The following is a 21,947-nucleotide window of genomic DNA, read 5'->3' as shown; positions in this document are numbered from 1 at the left end:
CCTCCCACCATCTCTCACCATTGGCCATGCTGGCTGGAGCTGATGGGAATTGTAGTCCAAAAGAGCACCACATTCACTATCCCTGCTGCAGTGTCCAGCTAGCAGAGCTTTAGTATGTTGTGACATCATGACATTCCACCTCCCGCATGACAGCCAATCACATGTGGAGCCCTGCTAGTAGAACTTTAATATATTGTGACATCATGACATCCAGCCCGCCAGGGCCGGATTTAGGTTTGATGAGGCCCTAAGCTACTGAAGGTAATGGGGCCCTTTATATGTCCAGCTGTCCTTTGTCAATAACCAATTGTCACTGTTTTTTTTGTGTTGAGTATATGCTATATGGTAATATATGGACCTAATAGGTATCTAAAGCCATTTGCACGTAACAAAATAGGTATTTTATCAAAGTAATTGTTGAACTGAAATACAGTTAAGAAGAAGTATATTAATAGTGAAATACAATTAAGAAGAAGTATATTAATAGTGAAATATTTATTAAGCTCTGACTTAAAATGATTTTTTTATTCATAACAAACTTAGTAATGCAAACACATTGGCATTTGGCAATAACAAAAGTTCCTTTAGAAACACAATTTACAAAGACTCATAATCTAGTCTCTAGAAACTTGCTATAACATGATATAATAATAGCAAATCAGTGATGTTTTAGGGAGCAGGTTAGCAGGCGGGGCCCATTAATTATACCATAGGAGCCTACACAACACAACACAAAACAAAACAAAACACTGTTGCTGTATGTAGGTTTTATTTTATTTGTTTTTTATCTTATATTTTGGAAATGTACATCCAGGTATTTTTCCTTTAATTTTTTTTAGGGCCCCCAAGAGAGTGGGGCCCTAATCTATAGCTTGTTTAGCTTATATATAAATTTGGCACTGCTGTCTGCTCCCATGACAGTCAATCATGTGTGGAACAAGGACAGGGAAACTTGGAAACTGTTTTACAGTCTGCACTGGTATTGAAGGTCTGAGAACTGCCTGTCACACTTTGCATTTGACCATCTTGTTTCCAGTGGCTTCCACACTTCTTTCCAGAGCTTTAGCATAGTGGGGTCTTTGGGGTTTTTGTTTAGCAGAGCATCTTGGACACTCCCAATTACACTTGGCTACCAGAGTTCTACTTTCCACATTTCCCTGCCAGGGAGCTGCAATGACACTCAGGCAATGTGGGCAGCATTAATTGTCACCTGAGCGCTTGGCAGGTGAGATTGAGATAGATGGAACGAGTAAAAAGCAGCGTTGAGATACAATTGCCGACTTAACATTCCATTTGTGTACAACCAAAAAAGGAGGCTGGGAAAGGACAAAGGGGAGGGACAATTCCTGCTATTTTCTTGAGCTAGTAGGTTTGCCTGCCGCAGGGACTCTGCAATGCTGCAAAAAGGGATGGCCAGCCTGCTGCTAGAGATACTTCTGATCACCACACAGCTTCATATTAACTTGCCACCAGCTGACCCATTCGTTGTAAACAACTTCCTCCAGGCACAGTTTTAATCTGGGCTCCTTAGCATGTTAAGGAATGAGTTAATTCTCCATAAGATGGTAAAGTTAAAGGTAAAGGGACCCCTGACCATTAGGTCCAGTCGTGGCCGGCTCTGGGGTTGTGGCGCTCATCTCGCTTTATTGGTCGAGGGAGCCGGCGTACAGCTTCTGTGTCATGTGGCCAGCATGACTAAGCCGCTTCTGGCGAACCAGAGCAGTGCACGGAAACGCTGTTTACCTTCCCGCCGGAGCGGTACCTATTTATCTACTTGCACTTTGATGTGCTTTCGAACTGCTAGGTTGGCAGGAGCAGGGACCGAGCAATGGGAGCTCACCCTGTCATGGGGATTCGAACTGCCAACCTTCTGATCAGCATGTCCTAGGCTCAGTGGTTTAACCCACAGCGCCACCTGCATCCCCCATAAGATGGTACAAAAGCTTTCCCCCCCCAGGATAAAGCTGCAGAACATTCATGACTGTCATATCTTTGTTGCTGTGCAGACTGGCATGTAGCGTTGGCTCTTATCAGAAGCTCCACTTACAACATTCTGGTGAAGAATTGTGGAGAAGAGCTGGAAAGACTCGTGAAGAAGAAACAGAGGACTGAAGTTGCAGGACTTTGGAGAAAGGACTCTGAAAGCTGAAAACCCTCTCTGGGCTCAGAGAGAGGAGCCTTCTTGAAGCAACTAGGTATAGTGTATGTCTAGTGCAGGCATGGCCAAATTTGGCCCTCCAGATGTTTTGAGACTACAATTCCCATCATCCCTGACCACTTGTCCTGTTAGCTAGGGATGCTGGGAGTTGTAGTCCGAAAACATCTGGAGGGCCAAATTTGGCCATGCCTGGTCTAGTGTGTTTTGCGTTTACTAAGTAAAACAGCCTCTGCTACACTTTGTCTGCTGTGGGAAGTTGAATTGCTTCTGATTGTGCACAATCACCCAACAGGTTATTAGGCACAAACATTCAGCCTAGGAGCAGGGAAGGAAGGAATTGGATTCAGTTTTGCATGTAAAGGTGAACCTAGTTTGCTCTTTGCGGATCAATACGTGAACCAAAACACTGCCATCCTTTATTAGGGCGAAGTGTGAAAATATTGGTGAAAATGGCATACAGAAATGCATTATATTTTTTGCAAAAATGTGTATATTAGGCAGAATGGCATACAAATGTGTATATTATGAGAAATTTCTTTTGAAGTGTTGAATTGTCATGAGGCCTTTTTTTAAAAAGGCAAACTGATGTAGAAATGTGGAGAACTGAACTTAAGGTCAGAAAAATGGAAAACTGAGAAAAAGCTGAAATTGACAAATTCGCTCATTCCTACTTAGGGCTAGACCCTGGAATTTATTTTCAATGGTCTAATTCAGCCCTTCTTCATAAGAAAAATGAAAATAGTGCTCTTAAGCACACACAGAGGGCCTTTCTTTTACCACCTAATAACTACCATCATATAGCACACATAAATATGTCTGTCTGGTTTTTGTTTTCTAAAACAGGGTTGATTTGATGTGCTCCAGACCTTAAATTCATTTTTTTACTGATGTTAGCTAGGAAGGAGGGATGGAAATATCAAAATCAAACAAACAGTACCCAGGATTAGAGAGCAAGGCTTTGGATGGCGATCAAGTAAGGTTTATACAAAGTAGACCCATTGAAGTTAATGGACCTTAACTTAGCCATGTTCATTAATTTCAGTGGTCTACTCTGAGTAAAGCTTAGTTGAATGCCTCTGAACATGTGCAGAATCTTTTCTTCTTAAGAAATGGCGAAGGGCCACCATAGCTCAATAGTAGAGCATCCATATTCCATGCAGAAGATTCTAGGATCATTCCCTGGTTGGCATCTCCAATGGGACTGGGAGGGACCCCTGCAAGAAACCCTGGTGAGTCACTGCCAATCAGTGTAAACGATACTGAACTAGATGGACCAATGGTCTGACTCGATGTAAGACAGCTTCCTATGCATAATTACAACCAGCCGACATTTTGTGGGCGGGGGATTGGGTGCAAAAAGCCTGGTCCTTGGCCTCTTCCATTGCAAAAATAAGAGTACCGTTTCGTTCTAGGAAATTTCTGCCAATGAGCTATTAAAAATGGAGCAGACTTGCGGAGGTGGAAGCAGGCGGAGGGAGAGCTTTGGACGTGGAAGAGACTAAGCCTGGCTCCTTTCCATGGCTAAAGACTGGGAGAAAGAGGTCCATCATTTCTTTGAACTCATCTTGCATTCAGCCAGCTGCATATAAATTTCCTCCGAACTCATCAAGCCCTCACTGTTTGGCCTCCACTGACTGATACTGCCTCATCATACTTAATCTAGGGTGAAATTTCCTCGTCTGAGCTAAATTACTCGCAGCCATCAAGGGAAGCGATATTTATTTTTCGCGGGGCTAATGACCTGTCCCCCGGACCCACCCACTGATGGTTATTTACTAGGCCCCAGATGCTTGAACTCAAAATGAGTGCTAATGTCAGCAGGAACCATCCCTCATCCAGCCCTCTGATTGAATTGGAGCCTTCCCATTGACATTGACTCGGTGACTTTTAAGGCCATTAGCCTCGGTGAGAGATGAACCTCTCGTCATCGCTTTGACGCTGACAGCTGATTAGCAACAAATGACAAGCCAGGAAAGGGGGCTTTTCTTGGCCAGGGGGGCAGAGGGAGAAGAACGGGTGACCAGAGGCAGAGGCTGAGAAAGGCACAGGAAAACCTGGGGGTGGAATAACACGTAGCCAATATGCGTGTGTGTTCAAAGTGCATGTTTTGCAACAGCAGCCCTATAGGGCCCCATCTTGCAGGTGTCGGGGCTGAGAGATAGGAGCTTATGTACTGCGTTCAGAACTGATACAGAATTTGAACAAGGGGATTTTCCCTTCTATAGCTCAGGGGCAGAGGATCTGTAAATAGTGACAGAGCTGTTTGCTGAAACCCCAAGCTGCCATGATGCACATGCAAAATTGAGAGCTGGGGGGTGAGTGTGTTCAAACGAGATGTGCCAGTAAATGTGTGATTGCATACAACACAGCAGCCATGGGGTTAATGGCCAATGGAGGCATCCCTCCTGGCCCAACACAATATTGCTTCACAAGTGGGATCTGAAGTGAAAAGTCGAACCACACCTTATGTTAAATGTGCAACATGCACTCCCTTCCCTTTTAAAAAAATGCAAATTGAGTGTGTGTGTGTGTGGAGGGGCAATGTGAGTTTTAACTCTCTCCTAGTGAGCCACGACCCCCTCAAAAAACACCCTTGCATTATTTTCCTGGAAGATGTTTAGTAGGGCCAATTCTGGGGTGATTTCTAATACTTGCTTAGTTATTTTACATATTTCTCATATGGTTGTTGTCCAGAATAGTTGGATTTTGGGACACTCCCACCACATGTGGAGGTATGTGCCTGTGGAGGTGCACCCTCTTCAGCATTTTGGTGAGGTTCCTGGGCATATTAGTGCTGGTTTCCTTGGTTTAGGTACCACCTGTAGGTAAGTTTCAGAGTGAGTTCTTTTCTTTTCGTTACAAATCAATATGGTGAACCTGATCCAAAACACCCACTCACCCCACTCACACATGAAGACAAAGATCACCATAGCCAACCACAAACAAACAACCACACCCAAGGCCAACCCCAACCTCTCTCACCACCAAAGAAATACAAGTGAATAGCAGAGAACCTGCACAAGCGACGCTGACACAAAACCCCACATATATTAAGTAATATAGAAACATCGCCACCCGACCCCACCCCCACTCACCTTTCCCCCTCCACCTCTTTCCCCCCTTTCTTCCTAATGTCTCAAGAAGCTGATCTGTAAGAAATGTTACTTGAAAAGAGAGAGAGAGAGATTGCACATACTTTTGTAAACCAAGAAAATCTTTTTTTTAAAAAAAATAATTTTTATTAACTGGCCAATCACATCAAATTAAATCACATCACATAAATTCCAAATTACAAAGCCAAATTTTTAAATTTTGTTGGGGGAACCCATACTTCAAGATCCAAAGTGGGATTCAGATCATCTTCTTATTACTGCGTTAATGTCCAAATCAGTCCCAATCAGTCCAAACAAAATTCATAATTCTATCCAGTCTTATCTTGGTGTTTCCACATCATATCTTGTTCATATAATTTCTATTTTTCCTTTACAATCTCTTCTGTTAGTCTCCTTAAGCCAATAAGCAAAATAATAATCCTGTGTGGATTTCCCGTTCCTCCACTAAGTCCAGATGGTTTCCATATATCTCCTTCGTAGATAACATCGCTCTTTCCATCATAAATTTGGCATTTGTCGCTCTTAAGTCCCACCGAGAAGTTGATCCACGATATGTAAACAACTCTATTTTTCTCTTTCTCCTCCCAGACCCAAGAGCTCCAACAATGCCTCCCAAAATGGCGACGGCATTTTTAACTGCGTCATTCCAAAACTCTTAGCTTTCCAGCTTCATCTTGAAACATTGCTTTGGTTCGAAAGTTTATCTCCACACAGCCTTAAATCCACAGCTTAAGTCCTTAGTTTCTGACTCATTAGGGGAGGGGATTCTTGTTAAATCACATAAGATAAAGGAAGGCAGGTTTTTTCCCCCCTCCCCCTCAGTCATACCGTATATTGACGTGTCTTCTCATATTTTATTCTTGTCTTGTTATCAGAGATCTCTTCTGTCAGCAGTCTTTACTCCCCTTTTTCCTTGAAGCATGTGCAATTTATCTCGTCCAAATTGTTTCTTTTGAAGATGCTTGCAACTAGCGGCGCGAATCAGGGACGGCGTCCAGGAGTGCCGGAATCCCACAGGGATTAAAAAAAAAACCACCCTTGCACCCTTAAGAATAAAAGTTCTCTGTGGTGCCAACAGTGGCATTTTTCTAAGGCTAATTGCCACAGGGGGCAGTTTTCATGGGGGTGACGTGGTGGAGGAGGGGAGGATTAGACTTCCTCCATGGTCTGCACTCCCAGTAGTAACTGCCCCTCCCACACGACTCAATATCAATTAAAAAATAAATAAATCTGATGCTAGGCTGACACTGTGGCTGTGTGAAGTGCTCCTCTTCAGTGTTCCAGCCAGCCACGCCTCCCATCAGAATACTCCAATCCGTCCCCACCCCTGACACTTGGTATGTTCGCTCCTCATTGTGCAATCGTTTTTGGAGGGGTTCCCTCTCTGGAGTGCTGCTTCTTCCTTTTAATTTTTTTACCTACATAAATTTATGTAGACAAAGATTAAATGTAAAGTATTGGTTGTGTTTAGAATAGATTTAGGGAAGATTTAGAAAACTTATTGATTAGAATATTCGTGTGAGATTGTATGGGAATAATACAGAATAACAGATACAATCTTGCTTTAAATGTATATAGGAAATGCAATGTAAGCGACGGAAGTCAATCAGTGAAATATTATTAATATTTTCATATTGAGATATTTGTAGAATAAATTTGGAAGAAATTCTTCCAACTTTTCTTCTTCTTTTTTCTTTCCTTCTTCCCCCCCCTTTTGTTCTTTTTTTATATATGTGTGCTTATCTGAAATATATATGTATGTATTTGCAATATTTTGCTTATATTTTGTAATAATTATGTTAAATAAATTAATAAAATAATAATATATTTTTTTTTACTTCTGCAAGAGCCTTGGCTTTATTTATTTATTACTTTTATACCACACCAAGGAGTTCAAGGGGATGTAAACGGCTCCCAAATCTGATCCTCACAACAGCCCTGTGAGGTAGGTTAGGTGGAAAGGTATTAACTGACCCAAGCTCACTTCTCTGGTGTTCATAGCTGAGCTACTCATTCAGGCCCCAGGACTGTGTAGCTTCGCTTGCCCTCTTGCCAAGAGGATAGGGAGCTGTCCAGCAGGTCAGAAAACCGGTTTTTTCGCAAGAGCAAAGGAGCTGTCCAATTATAGGCAGAGTGAGCTGAGCTAAATAGAAATAAAGATGCTGCATTATAGGCCCTGTCTTCTTCTTCTAATATCTCTGACCATTAGGTCCAGTCATGGACGACTCTGGGGTTGCAGTGCTCATCTCGCTTTACTGGCCAAGGGAGCCGGCGTACAGCTTCTGGGTCATGTGGCCAGCATGACTAAGCCGCTTCTGGCGAACCAGAGCAGCGTACGGAAACGCCGTTTACCTTCCCGCCAGAGCGGTACCTATTTATCTACTTGCACTTTGATGTGCTTTTGAACTGCTAGGTTGGCAGGAGCTGGGACAGAGCAACGGGAGCTCACCCCGTCACAGGGATTCGAACCGCCAACCTTCTATTTGGCAAGTCCTAGGCTCTGTGGTTTAACTCACAGCGCCACCTGCGTCCCCTTCTCAGGATACTCAGGGCTATATGCCAGTGGTGGGTGGAGCCAGAGATATAAGTAGGTGCATCTAATAGGCTATTTTCTTCACACACACACACACACACCCACTCACACACACACCTCTGTCTTCCATCCAGGCAAGCAAGACACATTATCTGAGTTCAAGGACACAGTCCAGACAGGGGGAAATTCTCAAGGAGAATGAGAAGCAAGACCAGTGACCTTGGGAGAAACCTTGTGGCCTGTGGGGAGATTCAAAGGCCAGGTAGAGAGATCTGGAGGGCTCCTGTGTCTGAGCATCCCCTCTTCTGGTATAGACCGCCTCCCAGAAATCATATGTAAAAATATAAATATATATTTCAACGTTTTGCAGGCAGCAGGACTTGGGTTGCGTCCTACCAGCCAATCACCATTTTATCACCCCAGCTGCATTTCTGACCACATTTGGCTCACGACAAACTCTATGCAAATCAGTCCTAAAATAAGAGATCAGCAAAGAACGAGTGGCTGGACTTCGGTGGGCGGCGGGGATTTTATGAACGGTGGAATGCGCACATATTTTCAAAAGAAGCGTGGCCAGCTCCCCACCGTCCTATTGTTATGGGCTTCCCTGCGTGTGGCTATGCAAATCCTGGATGGGGTTTTTATTTTGCTTTTCAGAGCGGTGGCAAACATATTTATGGGACTCAGCACATCAGTTCGTTTTCAAGGGCCAAATCGGATCATTTCAGATGGAAGGCATAGCCAGACTCAGCTGTGCTGCACTCATACAGAACCAGCGAAGCCAGCCGATTGGTTCAGTGGCCGCAAGAAACTTATTTCAGTGCCCAGAGCTGCTCTTCTGAAGCTGGGGTTTCTCAAGTTTTTTGTTATGTATTAAATTTATTTATTAAATTAACAATCCCAGGGCAGGTTACAGCATATAAATATAGAACGATACAATCGCATTCAGTGTAAATGACACCCATAATTAAAACCACCACAATATACCTCCTAAGTTGTCATAAAACTTCTCCCTTTATCTTCTGCCCACCTGCCATGCTAGCCCCTGCTACCGCTATGAGCCTATTGTGTTACGGTGTGGCTTTGGACATTATTGTGCAGAGAGTTGTATGTCAGGAGTACAGCAGAAAGTACCAGGTTCAATCCCCAGTATGTCCTGATAGGGCTGAGAGAGATTCCTGGCTGCATCCCCGCAACTCCCCCAAGGCTTGGAAGCACTGCTGGGTTTGCTTACTGGTCCCTGGAGCCTCATAAATCCCTCCTGTATTGAGTTCATTTTGAGCAGAGATCATTATTAGCCAGGACTTGTCCTCCACCCAAAAACAAATAGACAGAATGTGAAGCCAACCCGATAAAAGTGAAACCAATACTATGTGACCGCGATTTCCAGCGTCTGCGCAGATGCAATTTCCGGCACCGTGGAAGCGAGTCTCTGTGCCGGTTTAGCGCAGCATGTGGGGACTTGCTGAGCAGGCAGCTCGGTTCAGGGGTGGCTTGTGGGCCAGTTAAATGACCCCCCCATGGGCCGCTTGTGGCCCATGGGCCTTAGGTTGCCTACCCCTGTCTTAGAGTGTGGGCTTAGTCCCTTTTTATCTGGCCTTACCGTTCAATGCAAGGGACACAGGTGGCGCGGTGGGTTAAACCACAGAGCCTAGGACTTGCCGATCAGAAGGTCAGCAGTTCAAATCCCCCCGACGGGGTGAGCTCCCATTGCTCAGTCCCTGCTCCTGCCAACCTAGCAGTTCGAAAGCACGTCAAAGTGCAAGTAGATAAGTCGGTACCACTCTGGCGGGAAAGTAAACGGTGTTTCCGTGCGCTGCTCTGGTTCGCCAGAAGCGGCTTAGTCATGCTGGTCACATGACCCAGAAGCTGTACGCCGGCTCCCTCGGCCAATAAATCGAGATGAGCGCCGCAACCCCAGAGTAATCCGCGACTGGACCTAATGGTCATGGGTCCCTTTGTCTTTACTGTTCAATGGTAATGCTTATGGAAGATGTGAGTAGCTTTGTCTCACGGCAGCAGACGTTACAGGCCTGTTTCTGAAGTTCCCCATTGCAGTCCTTTTTTTTTAATTGGAGGGGGCTTCTGAAGGCAAAGCATATCGCTTGCCGCCATGGCCCTCCCACTGCCAGCCATTCAGCAGCACCGATGGCATTACATTGATAAATAATAGCCAGGTGTATTAATCCCTTGTGTTTGTGCACGAGCTACTAGGCGAACAAACCACCAGCAGCCATCCCACTGATGGAGCGGGTGCTTGTGATAATGATGAATTAAGTGTCAGGCAGGCAGGTACGGCATGCAGTCAATCAGCTGGCGCTTATGAACTTTTCCTTGAATGAAAGTTGCCTTTCATCATCAAGGGAAATGGATTGGAGGCGCCGGGATCCCTCTAAATAAACATGGCGGGGTCGTGTACCCATTAATTAGAGGCCAGCCCGCTGCGTCTCAACATGTCGGGCAGTCACATGCTCGGGAAATTGCCTTCAACGTGGTGAACCAAACAGTAACATTTAAATCACGAGCAGAAGCATGATGGAGCTGATGGACTCCGCTTGCATTTTGCTCTATCTCTTGCCTGGTTAGGCTTGTTTATCTCCCTCCTCTAGTGCAGCAGCAGCAGCAAAAAAAAGGGAGGCGTGTACGTGTCAGATATAACAATCCTGAAGAATCAAATGCCCTGTTGACTCGGAAAGATATTGCTGCATTAAAGGTCTTGCTTGTGTGTTTCTCATATGGGCATCCGCTTGGCCACTGTGTAGGGCTGCCATACGTCCAGATTTTCCCTGGCACTACAGGGATTTCAAAGGTGGAATTGATGTCCAGGAGGAATTTCCGAAGGGTGGCACTTTGTCCTGGATCTTAGGCAAGTCAGTTTTTAAAAAATCATGGGTTTTGGCCATATTCATGACTGAGGATAACAAGTGTTCATTTCTCCTCCTTCTCCACTTCTCTCCCCACCCCTCAAAAGCACCCCCCCTTAGTGTAATTTGGAAGCTGTGTAACTTGCAGTGCAGCCTGAGGTAAATCATCATCACCACCACCACCTATTTTGGTGTTTTTGTAAAAACAGCTCAAGCTCAACAACTTTGGGGTTTGTCTAAAAACAACTTTCAGGTTTTCCTAAAAGAAGATCAACAATTTTGGGGTCTTCCTAAAAAAAAGAAAAGAAAAGAAAAGCCTAAAATATATGAGAACAGGATGCTGGACTAGACAGGCCACTGGCCTGATCCAGTAGACTCTTCTTGTCTTGTGTAAGGGGAGATGTGGTAGATGCCTTCAAATATCTGTAGGAAACTATCAGGTAGGATCTGAGCACAAGAACATTCTCCCCTCCTGTGGTTTCCAGCAACTGCTATGCAGAAGCTTTACCTCCTCACCTACCACAGAACGATAGCATAGCCATCATGGCTGGTAGCCTTCAATAGCCTTCCAGAGATGAGAAACTCTTTTCAGGCTGAAGGCCACATTCTGTGATGGACTGGCTGGTGGAAAGTATCAGCTGGGGAACCCCAAAGGGAAGAAGGGTCGGAGCCAGGGGACTGGTGGTGGGACAACAACGAGTGGTTTGAGGGAGAAGACACCCGCCCTGACGATCCTCTTCTGGGAAACTATCCAGAGGCCACATGACATTGGTGGGCGGAGCAGGAAGTGAATGTGGGTGGAGCAACATATGCAAATTTTATCTTTGGACAGTAGTCTAGCTTCTAGGCACACCCTTCCCTCTCCATCCAGACAAGCCAAGGGGTGTTTGAGGGCATTCCAGCCAGGCACAAACATTTGGGGCATGAAACCGGGGCAGTGTGAGGTGTGGCCTGAGGAGAAATTCAAGACCTGGAGTTTTCCTGGCTGTCGACTTCCTGCTGCACTCAGGCAACACCGCTTCTGCATAAGCATGCACATATTAACTGCTTAAATAAAGCACTGTACATATAAATTCAGCAGCTGTTGTCCCTTATATTCAAAGCACAAAGGTAAAAATAGATGATATAAATTTTGCCTGCGCAAGCAACACAAGACAACATATTTTACCAAGGGCCCTTAGCAATGCACATACATCTTGCCACCACCCTGAGCTCAACATCGAGTGATTCAAAGAATAAAGTATAGTAGCTAAGGAGAGCAAGACTTGTGAAAACTCAGTCGCACACCTTTATTCTCTGTGCCGCTTGATGGTGATTAATGCAGACACCCAAACACCCAAGAAATGTTGGTGGGTTTGCTTGTTTTCTTCCCGTCAGAAAATGCCTTAATGCTATAGGTCACAAAGCATAACTTTAAACACATTTGATGTCCTACTGATTCCAACTTGTCTCCAGAAGAGGTTGAAGCAACTTTGGCTTCCTGTAGGTAAGAAAACTAGATGCTGCTGCCTTCATGTCCTCCTCTGAGGATTTCCAGAGATATCCCAGCACTGGAGGCTGCTCCTTTAGGGCAAATGGGACACTTTGTCATCCCACATAGGGAACGAGTTGTGTCTAGTGCCAAGCTGTGCCAAGTTGTTGGAATAGCTCAGTCGGTAGAGCATGAGACTCTTAATCTCAGGGTCTTGGGTTTGAACCCCACTTTGGGCCAAAAAATCATGCATTGCAGAGGGTTGGACTAGATGACACTGAGGATCCCTTCCAACTCAGCAATCCTATGATAGTGCCCTTTTTCAATTGCAGTGGTCCGCTGGGCAGTGCCACAATCTGTGGGATAGCTTTAAACAACTTTCTGAGGATAGGGTGTGGTCCCCCCCCCATTTATGCATCCAAAGGCAATTCTTCTGTTGCCTTTTTTTGGTGTTTTGCACTTGACACCCTGGCTCGATCCTCCTTGGACACAAACAGAACTGGAATAAACACTGCTGTTTGTTGTTGTTTAGTCATTTAGTCGTGTCCGACTCTTCGTGACCCCATGGACCAGAGCACGCCAGGCACTCCTGTCTTCCACTGCCTCCCGCAGTTTGGTCAAACTCATGCTGGTAGCTTCGAGAACACTGTGCAACTATCTCGTCCTTTGTCGTCCCCTTCTCCTTGTGCCCTCTATCTTTCCCAACATCAGGGTCTTTTCCAGGGAGTCTTCTCCTCCCATGAGGTGGCCAAAGTATTGGAGGCTCAGCTTCAGGATCTGTCCTTCCAGTGAGCACTCAGGGCTGATTTCCTTTAGAATGGAGAGGTTTGATCTTCTTGCAGTCCATGGGACTCTCAAGAGTCTCCTCCAGCACCATGATCCAAAAGCATCAATTCTTCGGCGATCAGCCTTCTTTATGGTCCAGCTCTCACTTCCACACATCACTTCTGGGAAAACCATAGCTTTAACTTTTTACGGACCTTTGTTGGCAAGGTGATGTCTCTGCTCAATATCAATTAAAAAAATAAATAAATCTGATGCTAGGCTGACACTGTGGTTGTGTGAAGTGCTCCGCTTCAGTGTTCCAGCTCTCACTTCCATGCATCACTACAGTGGTACCTTGGGTTACATTTGCTTCAGGTTACATACGCTTCAGGTTACAGACTCTGCTAACCCAGAAATAGTACCTCAGGTTAAGAACTTTGCTTCAGGATGAGAACAGAAATCGTGCTCCGGCAGCGCGGTGGCAGGAGGAGGCCCCATTAGCTAAAGTGGTGCCTCAGGTTAAGAACAGTTTCAGGTTAAGAATGGACCTCCGGAACGGATTAAGTTCTTAACCCAACGACTTTACTGGGAAAAGCATAGCTTTAACTATATGGACCTATGTGCACCTAAAAAAATCTGCACTTCTAACAACATGCCCAGAATGCTCCTAGGAAAGCTCCCTTCATCTAGCAGCCTGTTGCCCCTGAGAGCTGTCATTCTTACCTGTGCTCCTATTCAGCAGGTGGTGCTAATACATTTTGGGAGAGGAGGGGAAGCAGCAGCCCACTCACAGGCCAAGCAGAAAGACGCCCGAGGCAGCAAACGCATCCTGCAAAGTGGACTAAGCTGTCCTGGTTTGCCTCAGGCAGCAGAGGCCCTGCAGCTGAAGCTCCACACTGCATGTCTACAGTAGGGAGTGAAGCAGGTGGATGGATAGCCTGTGATAATATTCCAAGAAAGGAAGCGGAAGGTGGGTTCGGGGTAGGGTGGGGAGGGGGGAGGCAAAGCAGTAATGCAGAGAAAAGGTAGAATAGAGAGAAGCAGCAGCAGAAGGAAGGAGGCAAGGCCTATGCCACATGGCCAGATGTATAAGAATTTAAGAACATACCCTCCAACATTTCTCCGATGAAAATAGGGGCGTCTCATTCCATAATGATCATTTTGCTATTTATACCCTACACATCTTATTGGATTGCCCCAGCCACTCTGGGCAGCTTCCAACATACAGTGGAACTTCGGGATACGGCGGGAATCTGTTTCGGAGGCCCTGCTGCAACCCAAAAATGGCACACATTGAAGCGCCACGTCTGCGCATGCATGACGTGCGATTTAATGCGCATGTGCGAGCAGTGAACCTGGAAGTAACCAGTTCTGGTACTTCTGGGTTTGTCGCGGACGTTCGCCGAAGCGGATGCAAGCAGAGGCGGACACAGAATTAATTAAACATTAAAGAAACCTTCCCTACACAGGATTGCCTTCAGACGGCTCAGGGGTCAGATAACTCCTTACCCTCCAACATTTCTCCAATGAAAATAGGGACATCCTAAGGAAAAGTGGGTGGATGCGGGTGGCGCTGTGGTTTAAACAATTGCGCTGCTTGGCCTTGCCGATCAGAAGGTCGGCGGTTCAAGGCCCTGCGACGGGGTGAGCTCCCGTTGTTTGGACCCAGCTCCTGCCAACCTAGCAGTTTGAAAGCACACAGTGCAAGTAGATAAATAGGTACCACTGGAAGGTAAACGGTGTTCCATGCGCTGCTCTGGTTTCGCCAGAAGCGGCTTAGTCATTCTGGCCACATGACCAGGAAAAACTGCCTGCAGAAGTGGACAAACGCCGGCTCCCTCAGCCTGTAAAGCGAGATGAGCGCCGCAACCCCAGAGTCGTTCGTGACTGGACTTAACTGTCGGGGTACCTTTACTTTTTAAGGAAAAGTGGGACCTTCTGGGATCAAATCAGAAACCATGATGGCTTCTTTAAATCAGGGACATCTCTAGAAAATAGGGAGTTCCGAAGTTTATGTGCCACCACTTGAGATCTACGGATAAATGGCAGAATAATAATAATAATAAGAAGAAGAAGAAGAACAAGAACAACAAGAAGAAGAAGAAGTGTCACTTTCAGAGAGGGATTTTCCCCGGCCACACCAGGAGATGCCAGCGATTAATCCTGGGATGTTTTGCATGCAAACAGCTTGTTTTTACCACTGAGCTCTGACCTGGTAGATTTCTCTCTGCACAGTGATCTCGCTTCCTCTTTGTGTGGCTGGGATAAATTGCTAGTAGCCGGTGGCAGATTCTTCCTGTAAGCCTGGTGAAGTACTGCACTTTTCAGCTGAACTGTGTCCTCTCTGGGAGAGGGGAGGGAAGGAGGGAGAGGAAAAGAAAAACCCCAATTGAGTGTGATGGGGGTTGGAGGGGAAGGGGAAAAAAAGCAAGGAAAGAAATTGTCAGGTCAAACGATTGAGTACAATTTGGAATTACAGGGGGCTATTGATTTTTCATTAGTGTACCATGTAGCGCTATAAAGGTGGGAGGCGGGGCAGAGTAATTCATTGATTTGAGCTGAGGGCCATGTTCCCTTATTGGCTTCCTGCCACTTCCCATTATTCCCAGGTCTAAATGCACAGAGAAGTCAGTTTATTCTAATCGCTGCCTCCTGTCACCGCAAATGTTTCTCAGTAACTATTAGTTTAATCATCCTTTCCTTACAGTGTTAATGAGTGGCAATTCCCAGCATTACAGAAGGTATTGTTTGTGAGAGGCCAGCATTCACCACCCTGGTGCCCTCAAGATGTTTGGGATCACAATTCCCATCAGCCCCCAGCCAGCACGATTGGAGAGGGCTGGTTATTGCACTTATTAATATTGTGCAGTTTGAAGCGACTGGGTGCGTAAAAACAGAGTCCTTTGGGAATAAAAAATTTGTCCGGGCCTGTAAGTTTAATCCAAAAGTTTACTTGCGGAACTTTCTTCAAAACAGAACAGAAACATCAAATATACATCCCCAAATACCGCCTTTCTCCATATGAACCTACCTGGACCCTGAGATCATTTTCTGAGGCCCTCCTTCGTGTACCTCCTTCTTGAGAGGTCCGGAGGGTGGCAACACGAGAACGGGACTTCTCTGCAGTGGCTCCCTGTCTGTGGAATGCTCTCCCCAGAGAAGTTCACCCGGTGCCTTCATTATACACCTTTAGGCGCCAGGCAAAGATGTTCGTTTTTAACCAAGCCTTTGGTTGACCTGATCAACATCCCATACCCCTTTAAAATGTGGCTCTTTTGGGTGGGTGGGTGTATTACTGGGTTATTGCTTTTATTTTTTTTTATATGCTGCGATCTTTTTATGTGAACCGCCCTGAGACCTCTGGGTATAGGGCGGTATATAAATTCTATATATAATAATAATCTTCTTCTTTGGCGATCACTTGTAGCCGAGTAAGATTGTCTTCCGTAAACATGGTTTTAACAGTGGGTCTGTAAGTGACTGTGGAGGCCACTTCTGGATCCACATGTCTTTCCACAGTGGGGACATTGGTTTCCGGGCAGGATCGCGGTGTGGATTTGCCAAGCATGCCTTCCTCTTAGCACGTTTCTCCCTTGCGTTCTGAGTTTGAGTGTCTTCAAAGCCCATGACACCTTTGGTAAAGGCTGTTCTCCAACTGGAGTGCTCGCAGGCCAGTGTTTCCCAGTTGTCAGTGTTTATACTACATTTTTTTTTTTTTTAGATTTGCCTTGAGAGAGTCTTTCAACCTCTTTTGTTGACCACCAGCATTACGCTTTCCATTTTTAAGTTCGGAATAGAGTAGTTGCTTTGGAAGACAATAATCAGGCATCCGCACAACATGACCAGTCCAACCAAGTGGATGTTGAAGAATCATTGCTTCGGCACTGGTGATCTTTGCTTCTTCCAGTACACTGGTATTAGTTCACCTGTCTTCCCAAGTGATGTGTAAAACTTTTCGGAAGTTTCTTTTATATATCTTAGAAATAGCTCCATGTGAGAGAGCTCATCTTGCTGTTCTTTAGCTACGATGGAATTCTCCAGTTAAACCCTTTCACCGACATACAACTTAGCTATTCCCATTTCAGTGTGAATTAAACCAGTTATACTCAACAAAGGTCCGCAGTGTTGCATTGAGGAACACCCACCAGGAAGGGCCTCATAAATCTCACCATTACAGGAAGTCTCTACAGTGGTGCCTCGCAAGATGAAATTAATTCGTTCCACAAGTTTTTTCTTCTTGCGAGTTTTTCGTCTTGCGAAGCACGGTTTCCTATAGGAATGCATTGAAAATCAATTAATGCGTTCCTATGGAGACCACTTGCCAGACTGGCGGTGCGGAGAAGGGCTTTTCTCCCCACCGCAAGCCTTCAGGACAGGTACGGGAACAGAGGGGAAGGCGCGCAGCACTTCTCCTCTGTTCCCGGGGCTTGCGGTGGGAGGAGGGTTTTTCCTCCCCACCGCCAACATTCAGAACAGCATTCTGAATGTTGGCGGTGGGAAGGAAAACCCTTCTCCCACCGCAAGTCTTCAGGACAGCCATCCGAAGGCTGGTGCGGGGAGAAGGTCTCTCCGCCCCACCGCCAGCCTTCGGAGCAGCCTTCCGAAGGCTGGCGGCGGGAGGAGGTCTCTCCGCCCCACCGCCAGCCTTCGGAGGAGGTCCGAGGACAGTGGGGAAGACACACTGCGCTTCCCCGCTGTCCTGGAGATTTCCCTATGGGCTTTCGTCTTGCGAAGGAAGCCCATAGGGAAATTCGTTTTGCGAAGCGCCTCCAAAACGGAAAACCCTTTCGTCTAGCGGGTTTTTCGTCTTGCGAGGCGTTCGTCTTGCGGGGCACCACTGTATTTGGGAACTGGAACGGGAATAAATTTCTCCGAAATGTTCAGCACCATCTGGAATGGGGCAGACATTGAGTCACACGATCCGTATGAACAGTGCCTTGTGCTGGTGCTATAGGAAAGGGAAAATATTGTTATGGTCTGCTAAGGAAAGGAAAAGTGTTGCTGCCTCAAGGGGGGGGGGGTTTGTGGGCTTACGCCCCCAACTACAATCTCGCAGGGCTGGCGTCAGCCCCGCGGGACTCAGGGATTCCCCTATCTCATCAATATTCATCGCCCTCAGCGCCAGCCAATCAGCTGGCGCTAGGGGGCGGGCTTACCAGGTGCTCTTAAGGTCAGGGCAGCCCTGGCTCGCCCCTTTTCTTTCCTACAGCAGCTGCGGTTTCCCACCCACCCGCCCTCTAGGTTTGCATTCGGACTTTGCTATGGGCTTCGGCTGGTCGCCGCAAGGGGCCTGGTAGGAGTTTTTCCATTTGGCTAATTGGCTGTATTTTGAAGCCACTTGGTTTTTTCGCCGACCTCGTAGCAAAACGTCACAACTCCTGGTTTTGGCGGTTAGGCATTGGCCGGGGTATTGTTATGCAAATGGAGTCGGGGGGGGGGGGGAGGAACGCCATCACCTCCCCCAAATCCTGAAGGGTAGTTCGTTAAAGGACTCCGGGGGGCGTCGCCTCGTCCAAAACCTACGGAGGCTAGGGCCTAAAGTGCGCTCCCGAGCGGTAACCCCTTGGGGAGCGCCTAGGGATGTGCATCTCGGGGGCTCCCCCTGGTGGTGCTTAACCCCTTCCCGGTTAGACCGGATAGTCTGTTAGGGCCAATGCCTAAGCCAATACCGCTCTTACCTGTAATCAATAAAGTTGTGGCCATTTCCACCCATTAACCTAAATTCTGGTGTCCGGTGTCTTTATTTACTCCATCTGTGGGAGGGGGCAGGAATCGCCACGCAATGGTCTGCTAAGGAAAGGAAAAGTGTTGCTGCCACTTATTGATGGGGCTGGTGAGGCACTTGAGCTCAGTGGGGTGGGACAGGAGCATTGGATTGGCTCTGACGCACTCCATGAGGCCCGGTGAATGTGCACATTGGCCAGGTATTATGCACATTAATTGCTCAACTTACATTCCTCTTAGTACATCGTCATCATCATAATAGAATCATGGAATTATGGAGTCAGAAGGGACCCTGAGGGTTCTCTAGTCCACTTCCCTGCAATATAGTAATAGTAGCAGCAGCAGCAGTAATAATAATTTTGTTGTTTTTATTATGCATTTTGTGATTTTACATTGTAACTGCCCTGAGATTTGTGGGTATAGGGCGGTATACAAGTTAAACAAACAAACAAATATTAAGTGAATTTATCCTAATATAAACACATAATTTTTTTTGTTTTTTGCAAAGAGCTCTCCTCCAATATAAAGCATTTTTGTACACTATTTTAACGATATATGCATCTTTACCCCAGTATATACATTTTTGCACACATTACTTGGCCAGAGAACTGCATTGCAGAATTTGGAGAATTTCGGCATTCCAAAGACGGCTGTATTTTGGTTCGCATACTGTTTCAGTAAATGCAAATCAGGTGCGCCTGTCCATCACTAGTTACATGTACTTTGGGATTCACCAAAGCATTTGGGCAATTATGAATTCAGCGAAGCAAGGTGGCTCTTTACCATGGCCGACGAAGAATTCAGATGTTTTGCATAATGGAAGCCTATGTAAAAGGAAGTCTTCTACAGAATGGCAAATTATTTCAGGAATGAACTACATTTCAAAAACTTCTCAATAAAATGCATTAACGAAAAACTTACCTGAGGAGACAAATGTATTTTATGAGAGTTCTCAACCATTTATAGTTCTGTTTAATGGATTAACTCATTTGCTTTTACTGCTATTTCTTGATCATTCTATTGGGGGGAAAAGATTTCCGTATCTCAATGCAGGCAATATTTCAAAGCTATTGAATAAAGGTAACTTTATGCTAGTTCAAGGGAGAGGACAGAGAATTAAAGCCTTCCCAATGGAATTGTGCCCACTGGCACACCTTAAATAGTGTTCTATGAAAGAGGAACAGTCTGCAAGGTAAAACCAAACATCTGAAATGCATAGTGCAGATATGAATTTTTGCAAAAATCCAAAGTATTTGTATTAATTAATTAATTAATTAATTAGGGTACAGGCATGTTGAGTCACATGTTGGGCATATGTGTCAGTTGTCAGTGTTGCTTCTCTCTCCCTCTCTCTCTCTCTCTCTCTCTCTCTCTCTCTCTCTCTCTCTCTCTCTCTCTCATACTTCCTCCCCCCCCCCCACATTTTAGGCAGACTGGCGACCTTAAAAAACATTTCAAGGGTCAAAGTGCTATTATGTTTTAACCCCCCTCCCTCTTTATTAAAACAAACAGCTGCAAAACTGGATCAGAGGAAGGAGTCTTGTTGACATGATGGATGCTAGCCAATTGGCGCTGTCCACAAATGGCATTTCGCTGCAATCATGCAGAACTGAGCTTTTCAGAGGTGGGCCTTGGAGAGGGAAGATACCATTGCCTTTGACCATGGTGAGGCCATTTCCAAGCTGACCCCACAGCTCTAGAAACATTACGCCATCCATCCTCTTCTTAATCTAACAGCACATCCTTGCCTTCTATTTTATACCTTAGTTTCCCCCCTTATGTTTAACGACCACCCCCCTCCCCGTCCAGCCTGCTGTTTAGAGCTTTTACTGGGAGGAAAATAATAATGATAATTAAAGTCTTCTTCACATCTTTCAGCTGCCCACTCCCATCTGTGTCTGAGCTGTGTGGCTGGCCAGAGCAGTGCAGGCAAAGGATTTTTTGTGTGTGTGTTTGTTTGTGTGGGGAAGAATCGCTGCATCATGCTTGTGTGACGTTTTGTCTCCAGGAACAAGCTGGCAGACTGACCATCGCAACAAATGAAGACAGTGCAGCCAGTGGAGATGAAAAGCGCCGACCAGAGTTACTTGTCCTGTCTACTCCTTCCATCCCCATCCCACCATCCCCTTGCTTGATCTTCTGACACATTTTGGTGTCCTACCTATCCCTCTCTCCCTACTCCATCTCTCTCTCTCCCCCCCACACACTTTCCCTCCCCTTAAGTAGAGCTGACACAGATCAATACCTTTGATGGAAAGTAATAATCAGGCCTATTAAGTGACAAAGGTTTACTCTGTAACAGCTGTGCTGGCGGGAGAGGAGAGCTTGTCTGCCTAATGAATCATGAAACAATCAGGCAACAGCCATTTGTGTTTAGATCTGTAAATATGGTGTGGTTCAAGTGCCAAACCATCTCCGGCATTCCAGCTGGGGGCACAGATGGTCCACATTCAAAGCCGCGCACAAGTGCAAAGAAAAGGAGCCCCCTCCCTTTCCCGGTTTCCCCTGCCTCTCCCTTTCTCCATCCCATATTGCGTCTCTCAGAGGAACAGGCCAGCGTGGTCCAGGTTGAGAGGGATGCGTTAGGAAATACGCAACGGCTCAGCAGTGTGCAAAAGGGAAAGAAAAATAAAAAATATATAAATGGCTGTGGGTCGGGGGAGAGAGATTCAAGGAGTTGAAGAGAGAGAAAGACAGAGGTGGAGAGCTGCCACTGGTAGACTCCTGCACCTCCATTTTGTTAAAGCCATCAGTGTAATTCCTTTATGCCCCCTGTTTTAATTTGCAGTTGAACAGATTGGCTTCCCTCCTGGTGGGACAGAGCAGCCCTTCGTGTGTAGCTCCTCAAGGACACTGAATGGCACATGAAAGAACGCAAACCCACCCCCAAACCGAAGCAGGCAGAGGCAGAAATGGAGAAGTCTGCTCTTGTTCTCTCTTTCAACATGTGCGTTTGCGAACATGGCTGGGTTTTGGCCAGGTAAGCCAGTGCCTCATCAGAAGACCCTCGCCATAGCAGACCAAAGGGCCACCCAGTCTTGCATTCAGTTTTGTAATCGATAACAACCAGGCAGTTACCTCTGGGAAGCTCAAGAGCAAGGCATGACAGCCAGATTCTTCCACCATTGTTTTGCTTTTAAACATGGACGTTTCATTGAGAGCGGTCAGATGCAAACCAGGACAGGGCTCCAGAACCGTTCACATTTGTGGTGGCGCTGTGGGCTAAACCACTCAGCCTAGGGCTTGCTGATCGGAAGGTCAGTAGTTCGAATCCCCGCGACGGGGTGAGCTCCTGTTCTTCGGTCCCAGCTCCTGCCCA

At 46.1% G+C, this 21,947-nt stretch overlaps 1 long non-coding RNA gene across 2 annotated transcripts; it reads left to right on the top strand.

The window, feature by feature from the left end:
- Positions 1-204: 204 nt before the first annotated feature.
- LOC310742569 lies at positions 205-5,258 on the top strand. 2 transcript variants are annotated; one of them, XR_014538566.1, is made up of 3 exons: positions 205-261; positions 2,007-2,195; positions 3,571-5,258. It is a non-coding gene; the product is annotated as an uncharacterized lncRNA (long non-coding RNA). The 2 variants fall into 2 exon arrangements; XR_014538567.1 differs by lacking the exon at positions 3,571-5,258 and having other exon boundaries at positions 2,007-2,712.
- Positions 5,259-21,947: the final 16,689 nt, after the last annotated feature.

The sequence above is a fragment of the Podarcis filfolensis genome (genome assembly GCF_964270895.1).
Source record: "Podarcis filfolensis genome assembly, chromosome: 9".
Lineage (NCBI taxonomy): Eukaryota > Metazoa > Chordata > Lepidosauria > Squamata > Lacertidae > Podarcis > Podarcis filfolensis.
Note: the sequence above shows the minus strand (reverse complement) of the source record. Positions and strands in the feature narration are given on the sequence as shown.